Raw genomic sequence first — 12,508 nt, 5'->3', positions numbered from 1 at the left:
ATATAGTATAATCTCCCTATTCACCATCAGCGATTAGCCAACTTAATTACACCTGCAACAATAATTCCCTTTTGCCATGTTCTATAAGCTACTCACAGGGTCCAGGAATGAGACATGGACCTCTTTGGGGAGCCATTGTTCTGCCTACAGTACTGCACCAAGCTGTGACATATGCACCATGAGACCTGCCCAGCTGAACCATGCCTGATTTTTTGATTCACAAAATCATTAAATGGAACAAAATGATTGTTATATTGAGCCACTAATTTGGGAGGTAGTTCCTAGGCAGCAACAGGCAACTAGCAAATTCTAACAGAAGTAAGACCAACAGAGTCAATATATCAGTAATTGGGGGGCAAAGGGTAGTAGTGATGACATGGCAAAGTAATAGACCTTTTAAAATCAGGCAGCTGCAACTTGTTTTTTTTTGTTGTTGTTGTTTGTTTGTTTGTTTGTTTTTTTCCTAGATGCAACTTATTTTTGCCAAATGAAAATTTGGATCTTGTGTTGCTATATCTTCTGGAATAAATTGGTTTTAATTTTTAATGTGGGATCCCTGAATATTTGTATGTTACATACTTAAAATCACTAAGCGGGTAAAATAAACACATTTGACCCGTGGTCTCTGAAACGCAGCTGACTCTTTAAGCAGATAGATAAGACTCTTCAGTGGCCCACCTCCTCACTTTGCCTTCCATCTTTCCCCCCTCAGTTAGTCTGATCTCAACAGGATCTGAATCCACTTCTGATTTCTAGTTCACAGCCAGTTTCACTGTAGTATTCCCCTTCACATTCTTGACTAAAGAATTCACATATTTTTTTTAGCTCTTCCCACTTATCTACATCTGACTGATGTTTGGTTTTCTGATGTGTGCCCAGCGGATGGTTACTGACGGATTAAAAGGCACCTAAATTTGTAGAAGAAAGAAAGTCCTGCTTCTCCAAGGAGGCTGCTTGGAGCCAGAACCAAAAATCTAAATGGCATGTAGGATGATTGAATCTGATGGGCATATCAAATTGAGAAGCTTTCTGTCTAACTCCTGGATAAGACTTGCTCCAGTGGGAACCCAGACACAACACCAAAAGTAATATTTAAGGACTGCCTTAGAATATGAAAAGAGACTCTAGCTCCCAGAGTCTTAATTATGCAGAACTTGACACCTCGACCTCCCAAAAAAGCAGGTTGGCATAACACATCCAAGGACTATTCAGATTTTAGATCTTGGCTTCTACATTCGCACTTCCTATGCGAAGCTTCTGTTGACATGGCTGCCCCTTCCTCCCAACCCCCACATAGGTACTACCTTGCTTTGTGTTCCAAGAGCATGTTATACCTCTCTCTCTTTTTTATACCTCTCTCCTTCAGCATTATCACACTCCATTGGAATTGCTTACTTAAGCATCTATCTCCTCTGACACAATATATGCCCTAAAGGCGGGGGCCACGTGTATATGGCTCTTTGTTACATCCCAGGCATCTAATTGCAGGTCTGGTGAACAGTGTACCCTCTGTATATGTTTGTTGAATGAATCAAGTTGACCTCTTTCAAGACAGTTGCTCTTCTTTCTTTTCTTTCCTTATCTCCTACTGATCTGCTAGATCCTTTCCTGCTCTGAGCATCCTCAGGAAAGCCTTCTTTGAGCCAGCCCTCTGTGTCAGACTCCCATGTTTATGCTTTCTTATTGTTCAATATTTCTCCCACTGCACCTTTCATCACAGTAGTTTTGCATCTGGTTGCATGATGGTTCCATTAATGCCTGTGTCCCCCACTCTGATGTAAAGTCCATTCATGAGACAAGTTTTTATTGAATAAATTAATCAATATGCTGAAATTGATTCCAATAACACTGGATCTATTCCTGGTTAGAGGTTTGGTTGGAAAGTAGAGAACCCTGGATTATTAATCCCATGAACTGGAAATGAATACAAATTCACAGACTCCTAAGCATTTAGTCTTGATTGCATGAGTCCCTCTCTTGAGCCATGGTTTTCATGCCTTTGAAATATGGACAACGATCTCTGAAAATACTTATTTAGCAAAGAGCATTTACTCTGTCAGGCACTGAGTGAGGCATGAGGATACTGCCATGAATGTGAGTGATAGCATCCCTCCCCTTGGTATGCATAAAATCTACTGACAAAAATGAGCAAAATTTATGGGATCTGTCTTGGAATCACACAGTCACAGGTGTGGCCCTGTGGTGCAAACACTATGGATTTGGGTGTTGAGAGAGTGGCTTTGTCACATGATAGCTTGGCAACCACAGGAAAAATTCAAGGTATAGTTTCTCCTGAATGTGGTGCTTTTGGATCATCAGAACATGGAGAAATCTAAGTTGAACCATCATCACAAGTCAGGGACCATCTGTAATTATCTTAGACTTATGTAGCCTAATCCTATTTGTGATGAATACAGAACCTTCCGCTCTCTGGGGCCTCAGCTACCCCAGAGAGTAAGACGGTGGGGGAGGTGTTTCACAGCTTGACATCAAACCTAAGTTCTCAGCAGAGGTCATCACTCACTATCTCTGTGACCTTGAGCTACTTCCTTTACTCCCCTGGGCTTCCGTTCCCTCCACCATAAAATGGAGACCATGCTATCATTCATAGTAAATTGATGGGAGAATAAAGAGACATTCAGTGTTGCTATTACTATTATAATTATACTTGAATTATGATAATAGGGAGTGGTAAGTGTTCTAATGGAGGAGCAGCCCAGCATAACGAGTGAATCAAGTGAGTGCTTTCCATTGGCAAGGACCCAAGGGACACTGCTTGAGGGAGGCAACATTAGTGCAAGGTTATCTGATGGGTAAGCAGGGGAAGGACATTTTAGGCAATGGGGAAAGCGGGTGAGAAAAGATGGCACTCTGGGGCAGCATTGCTCATTTGTGGGATTGTAAACAATTCTCCTAGACAATGTGAGCCAGTTGACTGGGTAGGTGCTGAGAAGGGAGAGCCCAGAAGGGACCTGAATGCAAGCCCACCAATCATTTTAGAGCATTGTCCTTTTCTCTGCAGTGAAATGGGCTGAAAGTAAACTCAGATCAAAAGATGTGTACACACTGAAAAAGAACTCCAGTCACTGTGTTTTCCTGTTCAGATCCATTTTTCTCTCCAAATCTACATTTTCTTAGGCAGAAGGGAGCAGGCCCCATGACTCTGGTTGAGGGTAGGTTCTTTGTACTCAATGGGAATATCTTTTCTAATGAAAATTCTGACAAAAACCCTGTTTCCTCTACTTAGAGGGCCTATGTATTCCATTCCTTATCTTGCCCAGGAAAAATGCTTCCAATTATCTGCCAGCCTCTATTATTTGAAACAGTTTGGTATCAACCGTTCAACCCAGATAATTGAGCTAAACCTTTAAAATGGGTTTTTAATGGGTGGAACTAGGCGGTGGGAAATAAGTTGATCTTGGTAAGTAAAGTTTCTCACAATCAAAGGCAGACTAATTAAAGCTTGACAGCCTGTGGTGATATGCACATTTAAAAAATTTATCTCCCTCGAGATAAAACACAAGAGGGAGGCATGTTAGCCAAGTTATCTATATCCCTTCTGTAAGGCAGTAGAGCATGTGTTCTAAAGAAAGAGATGGGCAGTTTTGTTTTGTTTTGTTTTTAACTGTAGAGCCCCCCCCTTTTTATTTTACATAAAAATTTTGATGGAACACCAATATATTGAAAAGATCAACTTAGGACTGCCCTGGGATAACAGGACAGCGGTGACCCCCCTCAGAATTCCCCTTGATGTATCCTAGCATGTTCCATCTTCTGTGCCAGATTCCAAGCCTTTGGAGCACACAGGGCCTGGGAGGTGAGCACCAGCCTGGAGTTCCTTCTCCATTCTTCTCTGTATTCTTTTTTTTCCTTTTTTTTTTTTTTTATTTCCAGCATAACAGTATTCATTATTTTTGCAACACACCCCGTGCTCCATGCAATCCGTGCCCTCTATAATACCCACCACCTGGTACCCCAACCTCCCACCCCCCGTCCCTTCAAAACCCTCAGATTGTTTTTCAGAGTCCATAGTCTCTCATGGTTCACCTCCCCTTCCAATTTCCCCCAACTCCCTTCTCCACTCTAAGTCCCCATGTCCTCCATGCTATTTGTTGTGCTCCACAAATAAGTGAAACCATATGATAATTGACTCTCTCTGCTTGACTTATTTCACTCAGCATAATCTCTTCCAGTCCCGTCCATGTTGCTACAAAAGTTGGGTATTCATCCTTTCTGATGGAGGCATAATACTCTATCTCCAGGGGTACAGGTCTGTGAATCACCAGGTTTACACACTTCACAGCACTCACCAAAGCACATACCCTCCCCAATGTCCATAATCCCACCCCCTTCTCCCAAACCCCCTCCCCCCAGCAACCCTCAGTTTGTTTTGTGAGATTAAGAGTCACTTATGGTTTTTCTCCCTCCCAATCCCATCTTGTTTCATTTATTCTTCTCCTACCCACTTAAGCCCCCATGTTGCATCACCACTTCCTCATATCAAGGAGATCATATGATAGTTGTCTTTCTCTGCTTGACTTATTTCGCTAAGCATGATACGCTCTAGTTCCATCCATGTTGTCGCGAATGGCAAGATTTCATTTCTTTTGATGGCTGCATAGTATTCCATTGTGTATATATACCACATCTTCTTGATCCATTCATCTGTTGATGGACATCTAGGTTCTTTCCATAGTTTGGCTATTGTGGACATTGCTGCTATAAACATTCGGGTGCATGTGCCCCTTTGGATCACTACGTTTGTATCCTTAGGGTAAATACCCAATAGTGCAATTGCTGGGTCATAGGGCAGTTCTATTTTCAACATTTTGAGGAACCTCCATGCTGTTTTCCAGAGTGGCTGCACCAGCTTGCATTCCCACCAACAGTGTAGGAGGGTTCCCCTTTCTCCGCATCCTCGCCAGCATCTGTCATTTCCTGACTTGTTGATTTTAGCCATTCTGACTGGTGTGAGGTGATATCTCATTGTGGTTTTGATTTGTATTTCCCTGATGCCGAGTGATATGGAGCACTTTTTCATGTGTCTGTTGGCCATCTGGATGTCTTCTTTGCAGAAATGTCTGTTCATGTCCTCTGCCCATTTCTTGATTGGATTATTTGTTCTTTGGGTGTTGAGTTTGCTAAGTTCTTTATAGATTCTGGACACTAGTCCTTTATCTGATATGTCATTTGCAAATATCTTCTCCCATTCTGTCAGTTGTCTTTTGATTTTGTTAACTGTTTCCTTTGCTGTGCAAAAGCTTTTGATCTTGATGAAATCCCAATAGTTCATTTTTGCCCTTGCTTCCCTTGCCTTTTGCGTTGTTCCTAGGAAGATGTTGCTGCGGTTGAGGTCAAAGAGGTTGCTGCCTGTGTTCTCCTCAAGGATTTTGATGGATTCCTTTCGCACATTGAGGTCCTTCATCCATTTTGAGTCTATTTTTGTGTGTGGTGTAAGGAAATGGTCCAATTTCATTTTTCTGCATGTGGCTGTCCAATTTTCCCAGCACCATTTATTGAAGAGGCTGTCTTTTTTCCATTGGACATTCTTTCCTGCTTTGTCGAAGATTAGTTGACCATAGAGTTGAGGGTCTATTTCTGGGCTCTCTATTCTGTTCCATTGATCTATGTGTCTGTTTTTGTGCCAGTACCATGCTGTCTTGATGACGACAGCTTTGTAATAGAGCTTGAAGTCCGGAATTGTGATGCCACCAACGTTGGCTTTCTTTTTCAATATCCCTTTGGCTATTCGAGGTCTTTTCTGGTTCCATATAAATTTTAGCATTATTTGTTCCATTTCTTTGAAAAAGATGGATGGTACTTTGATAGGAATTGCATTAAATGTGTAGATTGCTTTAGGTAGCATAGACATTTTCACAATATTTATTCTTCCAATCCAGGAGCATGGAACATTTTTCCATTTCTTTGTGTCTTCCTCAATTTCTTTCATGAGTACTTTATAGTTTTCTGAGTATAGATTCTGTGTCTCTTTGGTTAGGTTTATTCCTAGGTATCTTATGGTTTTGGGTGCAATTGTAAATGGGATTGACTCCTTAATTTCTCTTTCTTCTGTCTTGCTGTTGGTGTAGAGAAATGCAACTGATTTCTGTGCATTGATTTTATATCCTGACACTTTACTGAATTCCTGTATAAGTTCTAGCAGTTTTGGAGTGGAGTCTTTTGGGTTTTCCACATATAGTATCATATCATCTGCGAAGAGTGATAATTTGACTTCTTCTTTGCCGATTTGGATGCCTTTAATTTCCTTTTGTTGTCTGATTGCTGAGGCTAGGACCTCTAGTACTATGTTGAATAGCAGTGGTGATAATGGACATCCCTGCCGTGTTCCTGACCTTAGCGGAAAAGCTTTCAGTTTTTCTCCATTGAGAATGATATTTGCGGTGGGTTTTTCATAGATGGCTTTGATGATATTGAGGTATGTGCCCTCTATCCCTACACTTTGAAGAGTTTTGATCAGGAAGGGATGCTGTACTTTGTCAAATGCTTTTTCAGCATCTATTGAGAGTATCATATAGTTCTTGTTCTTTCTTTTATTGATGTGTTGTATCACATTGACTGATTTGCGGATGTTGAACCAACCTTGCAGCCCTGGAATAAATCCCACTTGGTCGTGGTGAATAATCTTTTTAATGTACTGTTGAATCCTATTGGCTAGTATTTTGTTGAGTATTTTCGCATCTGTGTTCATCAAGGATATCGGTCTATAGCTCTCTTTTTTGGTGGGATCCTTGTCTGGTTTTAGGATCAAGGTGATGCTGGCCTCATAAAATGAGTTTGGAAGTTTTCCTTCCATTTCTATTTTTTGGAACTGTTTCAGGAGAATAGGAATTAGTTCTTCTTTAAATGTTTGGTAGAATTCCCCCGGGAAGCCGTCTGGCCCTGGGCTTTTGTTTGTTTGGAGATTTTTAATGACTGTTTCAATCTCCTTACTGGTTATGGGTCTGTTCAGGCTTTCTATTTCTTCCTGGTTCAGTTGTGGTAGTTTATATGTTTCTAGGAATGCATCCATTTCTTCCAGATTGTCAAATTTATTGGCGTAGAGTTGCTCATAGTATGTTCTTATAATAGTTTGTATTTCTTTGGTGTTAGTTGTGATCTCTCCTCTTTCATTCATGATTTTATTTATTTGGGTCCTTTCTCTTTTCTTTTTGATAAGTCGGGCCAGGGGTTTATCAATTTTATTAATTCTTTCAAAGAACCAGCTCCTAGTTTCGTTGATTTGTTCTATTGTTTTTTTGGTTTCTATTTCATTGATTTCTGCTCTGATCTTTATGATTTCTCTTCTCCTGCTGGGCTTAGGGTTTCTTTCTTGTTCTTTCTCCAGCTCCTTTAGGTGTAGGGTTAGGTTGTGTGCCTGAGACCTTTCTTGTTTCTTGAGAAAGGCTTGTACCGCTATATATTTTCCTCTCAGGACTGCCTTTGTTGTGTCCCACAGGTTTTGAACCGTTGTATTTTCATTATCATTTGTTTCCATGATTTTTTTCAATTCTTCTTTAATTTCCCGGTTGACCCATTCATTCTTTAGAAGGATGCTGTTTAGTCTCCATGTATTTGGGTTCTTTCCAAACTTCCTTTTGTGGTTGAGTTCTAGCTTTAGAGCATTGTGGTCTGAAATATGCAGGGAATGATCCCAATCTTTTGATACCGGTTGAGTCCTGATTTAGGACCGAGGATGTGATCTATTCTGGAGAATGTTCCATGTGCACTAGAGAAGAATGTGTATTCTGTTGCTTTGGGATGAAATATTCTGAATATATCTGTGATGTCCATCTGGTCCAGTGTGTTGCTTAAGGCCTTTATTTCCTTGCTGATCTTTTGCTTGGATGATCTGTCCATTTCAGTGAGGGGAGTGTTAAAGTCCCCTACTATTATTGTATTATTGTTGATGTGTTTCTTTGATTTTTTTATTAATTGGTTTATATAGTTGGCTGCTCCCACGTTGGGGGCATAGATATTTAAAATTGTTAAATCTTCTTGTTGGACAGACCCTTTGAGTATGATATAGTGTCCTTCCTCATCTCTTATTATAGTCTTTGGCTTAAAATCTAATTGATCTGATATAAGGATTGCCACTCCTGCTTTCTTCTGATGTCCATTAGCATGGTAAATTCTTTTCCACCCCCTCACTTTAAATCTGGAGGTGTCTTCGGGCTTAAAATGAGTTTCTTGGAGGCAACATATAGATGGGTTTTGTTTTTTTATCCATTCTGATACCCTGTGTCTTTTGACAGGGGCATTTAGCCCATTAACATTCAGGGTAACTATTGAGAGATATGAATTTAGTGCCATTGTATTGCCTGTAAGTTGACTGTTACTGTATATGGTCTCTGTTCCTTTCTGATCTACCACTTGTAGGCTCTCTCTTTGCTTAGAGGACCCCTTTCAATATTTCCTGTAGAGCTGGCTTGGTATTTGCAAATTCTTTCAGTTTTTGTTTGTCCTGGAAGCTTTTAATCTCTCCTTCTATTTTCAATGATAGCCTAGCTGGATATAGTATTCTTGGCTGCATGTTTTTCTCGTTTAGTGCTCTGAAAATATCATGCCAGCTCTTTCTGGCCTGCCAGGTCTCTGTGGATAAGTCAGCTGCCAATCTAATATTTTTACCATTGTATGTTACAGACTTCTTTTCCCGGGCTGCTTTCAGGATTTTCTCTTTGTCACTGAGACTTGTAAATTTTACTATTAGGTGACGGGGTGTGGGCCTATTCCTATTGATTTTGAGGGGCGTTCTCTGAACCTCCTGAATTTTGATGCTCATTCCCTTTGCCATATTGGGGAAATTCTCCCCAATAATTCTCTCCAGTATACCTTCTGCTCCCCTTTCTCTTTCTTCTTTTTCTGGAATCCCAATTATTCTAATGTTGTTTCGTCTTATGGTGTCACTTATCTCTCGAATTCTCCCCTCGTGGTCCAGTAGCTGTTTGTCCCTCTTTTGCTCAGCTTCTTTATTCTCTGTCATTTGGTCTTCTATATCACTAATTCTTTCTTCTGCCTCATTTATCCTAGCAGTGAGAGCCTCCATTTTTGATTGCACTTCATTAATAGCTTTTTTGATTTCAACTTGGTTAGATTTTAGTTCTTTTATTTCTCCAGAAAGGGCTTTTATATCTCTCGAGAGGGTTTCTCTAATATCTTCCATGCCTTTTTCGAGCCCGGCTAGAACCTTGAGAATTGTCATTCTGAACTCTAGATCTGACATATTACCAATGTCTGTATTGATTAGGTCCCTAGCCTTCGGTACTGCCTCTTGTTCTTTTTTTTGTGTTGAATTTTTCCGTCTTGTCATTTTGTCCAGATAAGAGTATATGAAGGGGCAAGTAAAATACTAAAAGGGTGGCAACAACCCCAGGAAAAAATGCTTTAACCAAATTAGAAGAGATCCAAAATCGTGAGGGGGGAGAAAGGGGATAAAAAGAGGTTCAAAAAGGAAGAAAGAAAAAAAAAGAAAAAAGAAAAAAATAAAAAAGAAAAAAGAAAAGAAAAGAATTAAAAAAAAAAAAAGGAAAACACCTAAGAAAAATGTAAAAAAGAAAAAATATATATATTAGATAAACTAGTAAAAAATCGTTAAAAAAGAATAAGGTAACAGTTAAAAAAAAAAATTTTACCCGAAGGCGAGAAAAAAAAAACAAAAAATGAAAAAGAAAAAAATTAAATTAACTGCAAGACTAAAAAAAAAATCACAGGGAAAAAGCCATGAGTTCCGTGCTTGGCTTTCTCCTCCTCTGGAATTCTGCTGCTCTCCTTGGTATTGAAACCGCACTCCTTGGTAGGTGAACTTGGTCTTGGCTGGATTTCTTGTTGATCTTCTGGGGAGGGGCCTGGTGTAGTGATTCTCAAGTGTCTTTGCCCCAGGCGGAATTACACCGCCCTTACCCGGGGCCGGGGTGAGTAATCCGCTCGGGTTTGCTTTCAGGAGCTTTTGTTCCCTGAGCGCTTTCCGTAGAGTTCCGGAGGATGGGAATACAAATGGCGGCCTCCTGGTCTCCGGCCCAGAGGAGCCGAGAGCCCAGGGCCGCACTCCTCAGTGCGCCCTCAGAGAACAGCGCCAGTTACTCCCGTCTGCCTGACCTCCGGCCGCGCTCCGAGCTCACCGAGCCTGCGACCAGTTCAAGGTAACACCGAGCTGTGAGCTTACTGTCGGCTCTGTCTCTGTAGCCGGCTTTCCCGTTCCAATACCCGCAAGGTCTGCGACACTCAGACACCCCTGATCCTTCTGTGACCCTGCGGGACCTGAGGCCACGCTGAACCCGCGTGGGTTCGCCCCGGTTTAGCCTCTGGAGCGATGTCCCTCAGCGGAACAGACTTTTAAAAGTCCTGATTTTGTGCGCCGTTGCTCCGCCGCTTGCCGGGAGCCGGCCCCTCCCCCCGGGGTCTATCTTCCCGTCGCTTTGGATTCACTTCTCCACCGGTCCTACCTTTCAGAAAGTGGTTGTTTTTCTGTTTCCAGAATTGCTGTTCTTCTTCTCTTCGATCTGCCGATGGATTTTCAGGTGTTTGCAATCTTTAGATAAGCTATCTAGCTGATCTCCGGCTAGCTGAAGCAGTCTCAGCCTGCTACTTCTCCGCCATCTTGACTCCTCCCCCTCTTCTCTGTATTCTTAAGCAAAACCTTTCAGCCTTATTTTCATCATCTGCTGACTTCAGAGTGCTTGACTAAATGATCTCTGAAATCCCTCATTGCCAGACGGTCCTTTGAATTCAAACAGATTCTTTTAAGCAAACTGGGACTGTGTTTAGAGTTCATACTAACAGGTCCCTGATCAGGTGCTTTATTCAAATAATGCCTAATTCCCATTGCAGCACTAAGTTTTAGATTCCACAGTTTCTATTTTATCAATAGGGAAGAGAAGAGTCAGTGATGTTCAGAAAATTGCCAAAGGCTGTGTGGCTTATAGCTGTCAGAGCAGTAATTGGACTCTAGTTCGGTTCCAAAGCCAACACTCTTTCCATCAGGCCGTCTTATCTTTGGCTGAATGAAGGTAAAATTGTATGTAGTTGGGTTTCAGGGCTTTTGTTTTATATGTGGAAATAATTGGTGTTTATAATGATAGTAGATGCTAGACTCAGGTTACATTACCAACTAATAATAGACCCACATTCTGAGGTAAAATAAACTTTTCCTTTTTTATATAGCCAGAAGAACAACTAGGGATTTATGATAACTGTCTTCAGACCTATGAGAGGCTGGTCCTGTATAGTGACCAGCACATACTAGGTGCCCCCAAAGTCCTTGTTAGATAACATAGTCATTGGGACCCTGAAGGGTTGAACTAAGACCAGTGGTAAAGTTCATTCAGAACAATTTCTGAATGGTCCTTCTAAAAGAGTTGTCTGGAGACATGGCTGCTGCCCCAGGAAGGTCTATAGTTCTTATGCCTGAGATCTTTGAGCAGACATTGCCTGTCCATGTGGGTAATTATAGGGGAAACTCAAACATGTGATGGGACATTGCAGAACGCCTTTTGGGATTGTTGCAATGGGAGATACGTTGAGCTTAGCTCCTCTGGATTCTAAATCAAACCTTGCCTCTTCTGGGAAGAGGAAACAGCTGAGTCTCCACTCAGGGAGAGAGTCTACTGGAAGCAAAACCAATGTAGGTGAGGTAAGGATGAGTTGTGCATGGCCCAGGAGGCACCAGGGTGCCCGGGACGTTTGCCACTGTGACCCCTGAATGCAGACACTCTGTTTACTTCCTTCCTAGCTCCGGCTGCAAGCAGTGATTATTTGTTTCATTTATGTGGCTGCTTGATTGGTTTTTGACTCCCTCACTGTCTTAATTCTGTGAGTATAAGACTGGCTCCTTCGGGTTCACCCTTCTCTCACCAGCGCTTGGGGAATGATGGATACATCGTGGGTGCTCAGTAAGCAGATATAGCAATAGATGGAGGGAGACTCTAAACCAAGGTAAAAACGGGAGCAGGAGAGCTCATAGTGCTGAAAAGAACAGAATTTCCACAGCTGAGGTTACTTACCACCAGTGTTTGCCCGCTTCATCCATCCTGCTGAGAGTCTCTGTGGGCCCGGCCCCCAGTTGTCCAATCTTGTCTTAGTTAAGCTGAAAAATCACTCTTTTTCATCACAGGAAGGCTGGGAGTGCAACTCTTTTTCTTCAGTTAGGCGGTCCTGAGGTTCACCCTGGCACTTCTGAGTAAACTCCACATTGCAAACTCCCTTCGTTAATTCTCCCTGGTAGTGCTTTGAAGTCTAACAACCAATCTCTTTGGGTTCCTGGACCCCACATCAGTTTCCCTTGAGACTGATCCCAGACCATAACTTCTGCATAGTCCTTAAAAGCAGGGGCTGTAGCTAACTCATTTCAGTATTCCTTCTAGCCTAGAACCTGGCTAGGGACATTTACTGGTAGTTTTGTAGAAAGGAAGAAAAGAAGGGAGGGATGAAGGAAGGGGAGAAGAAAGGAAGGAAGAATGAAGGAAAGGAGGAAAGGAAGACGGGAGGCAGTTGGGGGGGGAGGAAGGAAGGTAGG

The sequence above is a fragment of the Mustela erminea genome, chromosome 16, assembly GCF_009829155.1.
Source record: "Mustela erminea isolate mMusErm1 chromosome 16, mMusErm1.Pri, whole genome shotgun sequence".
NCBI classification, from domain to species: Eukaryota; Metazoa; Chordata; class Mammalia; order Carnivora; family Mustelidae; genus Mustela; species Mustela erminea.
This window is presented reverse-complemented; position numbering follows the sequence as displayed.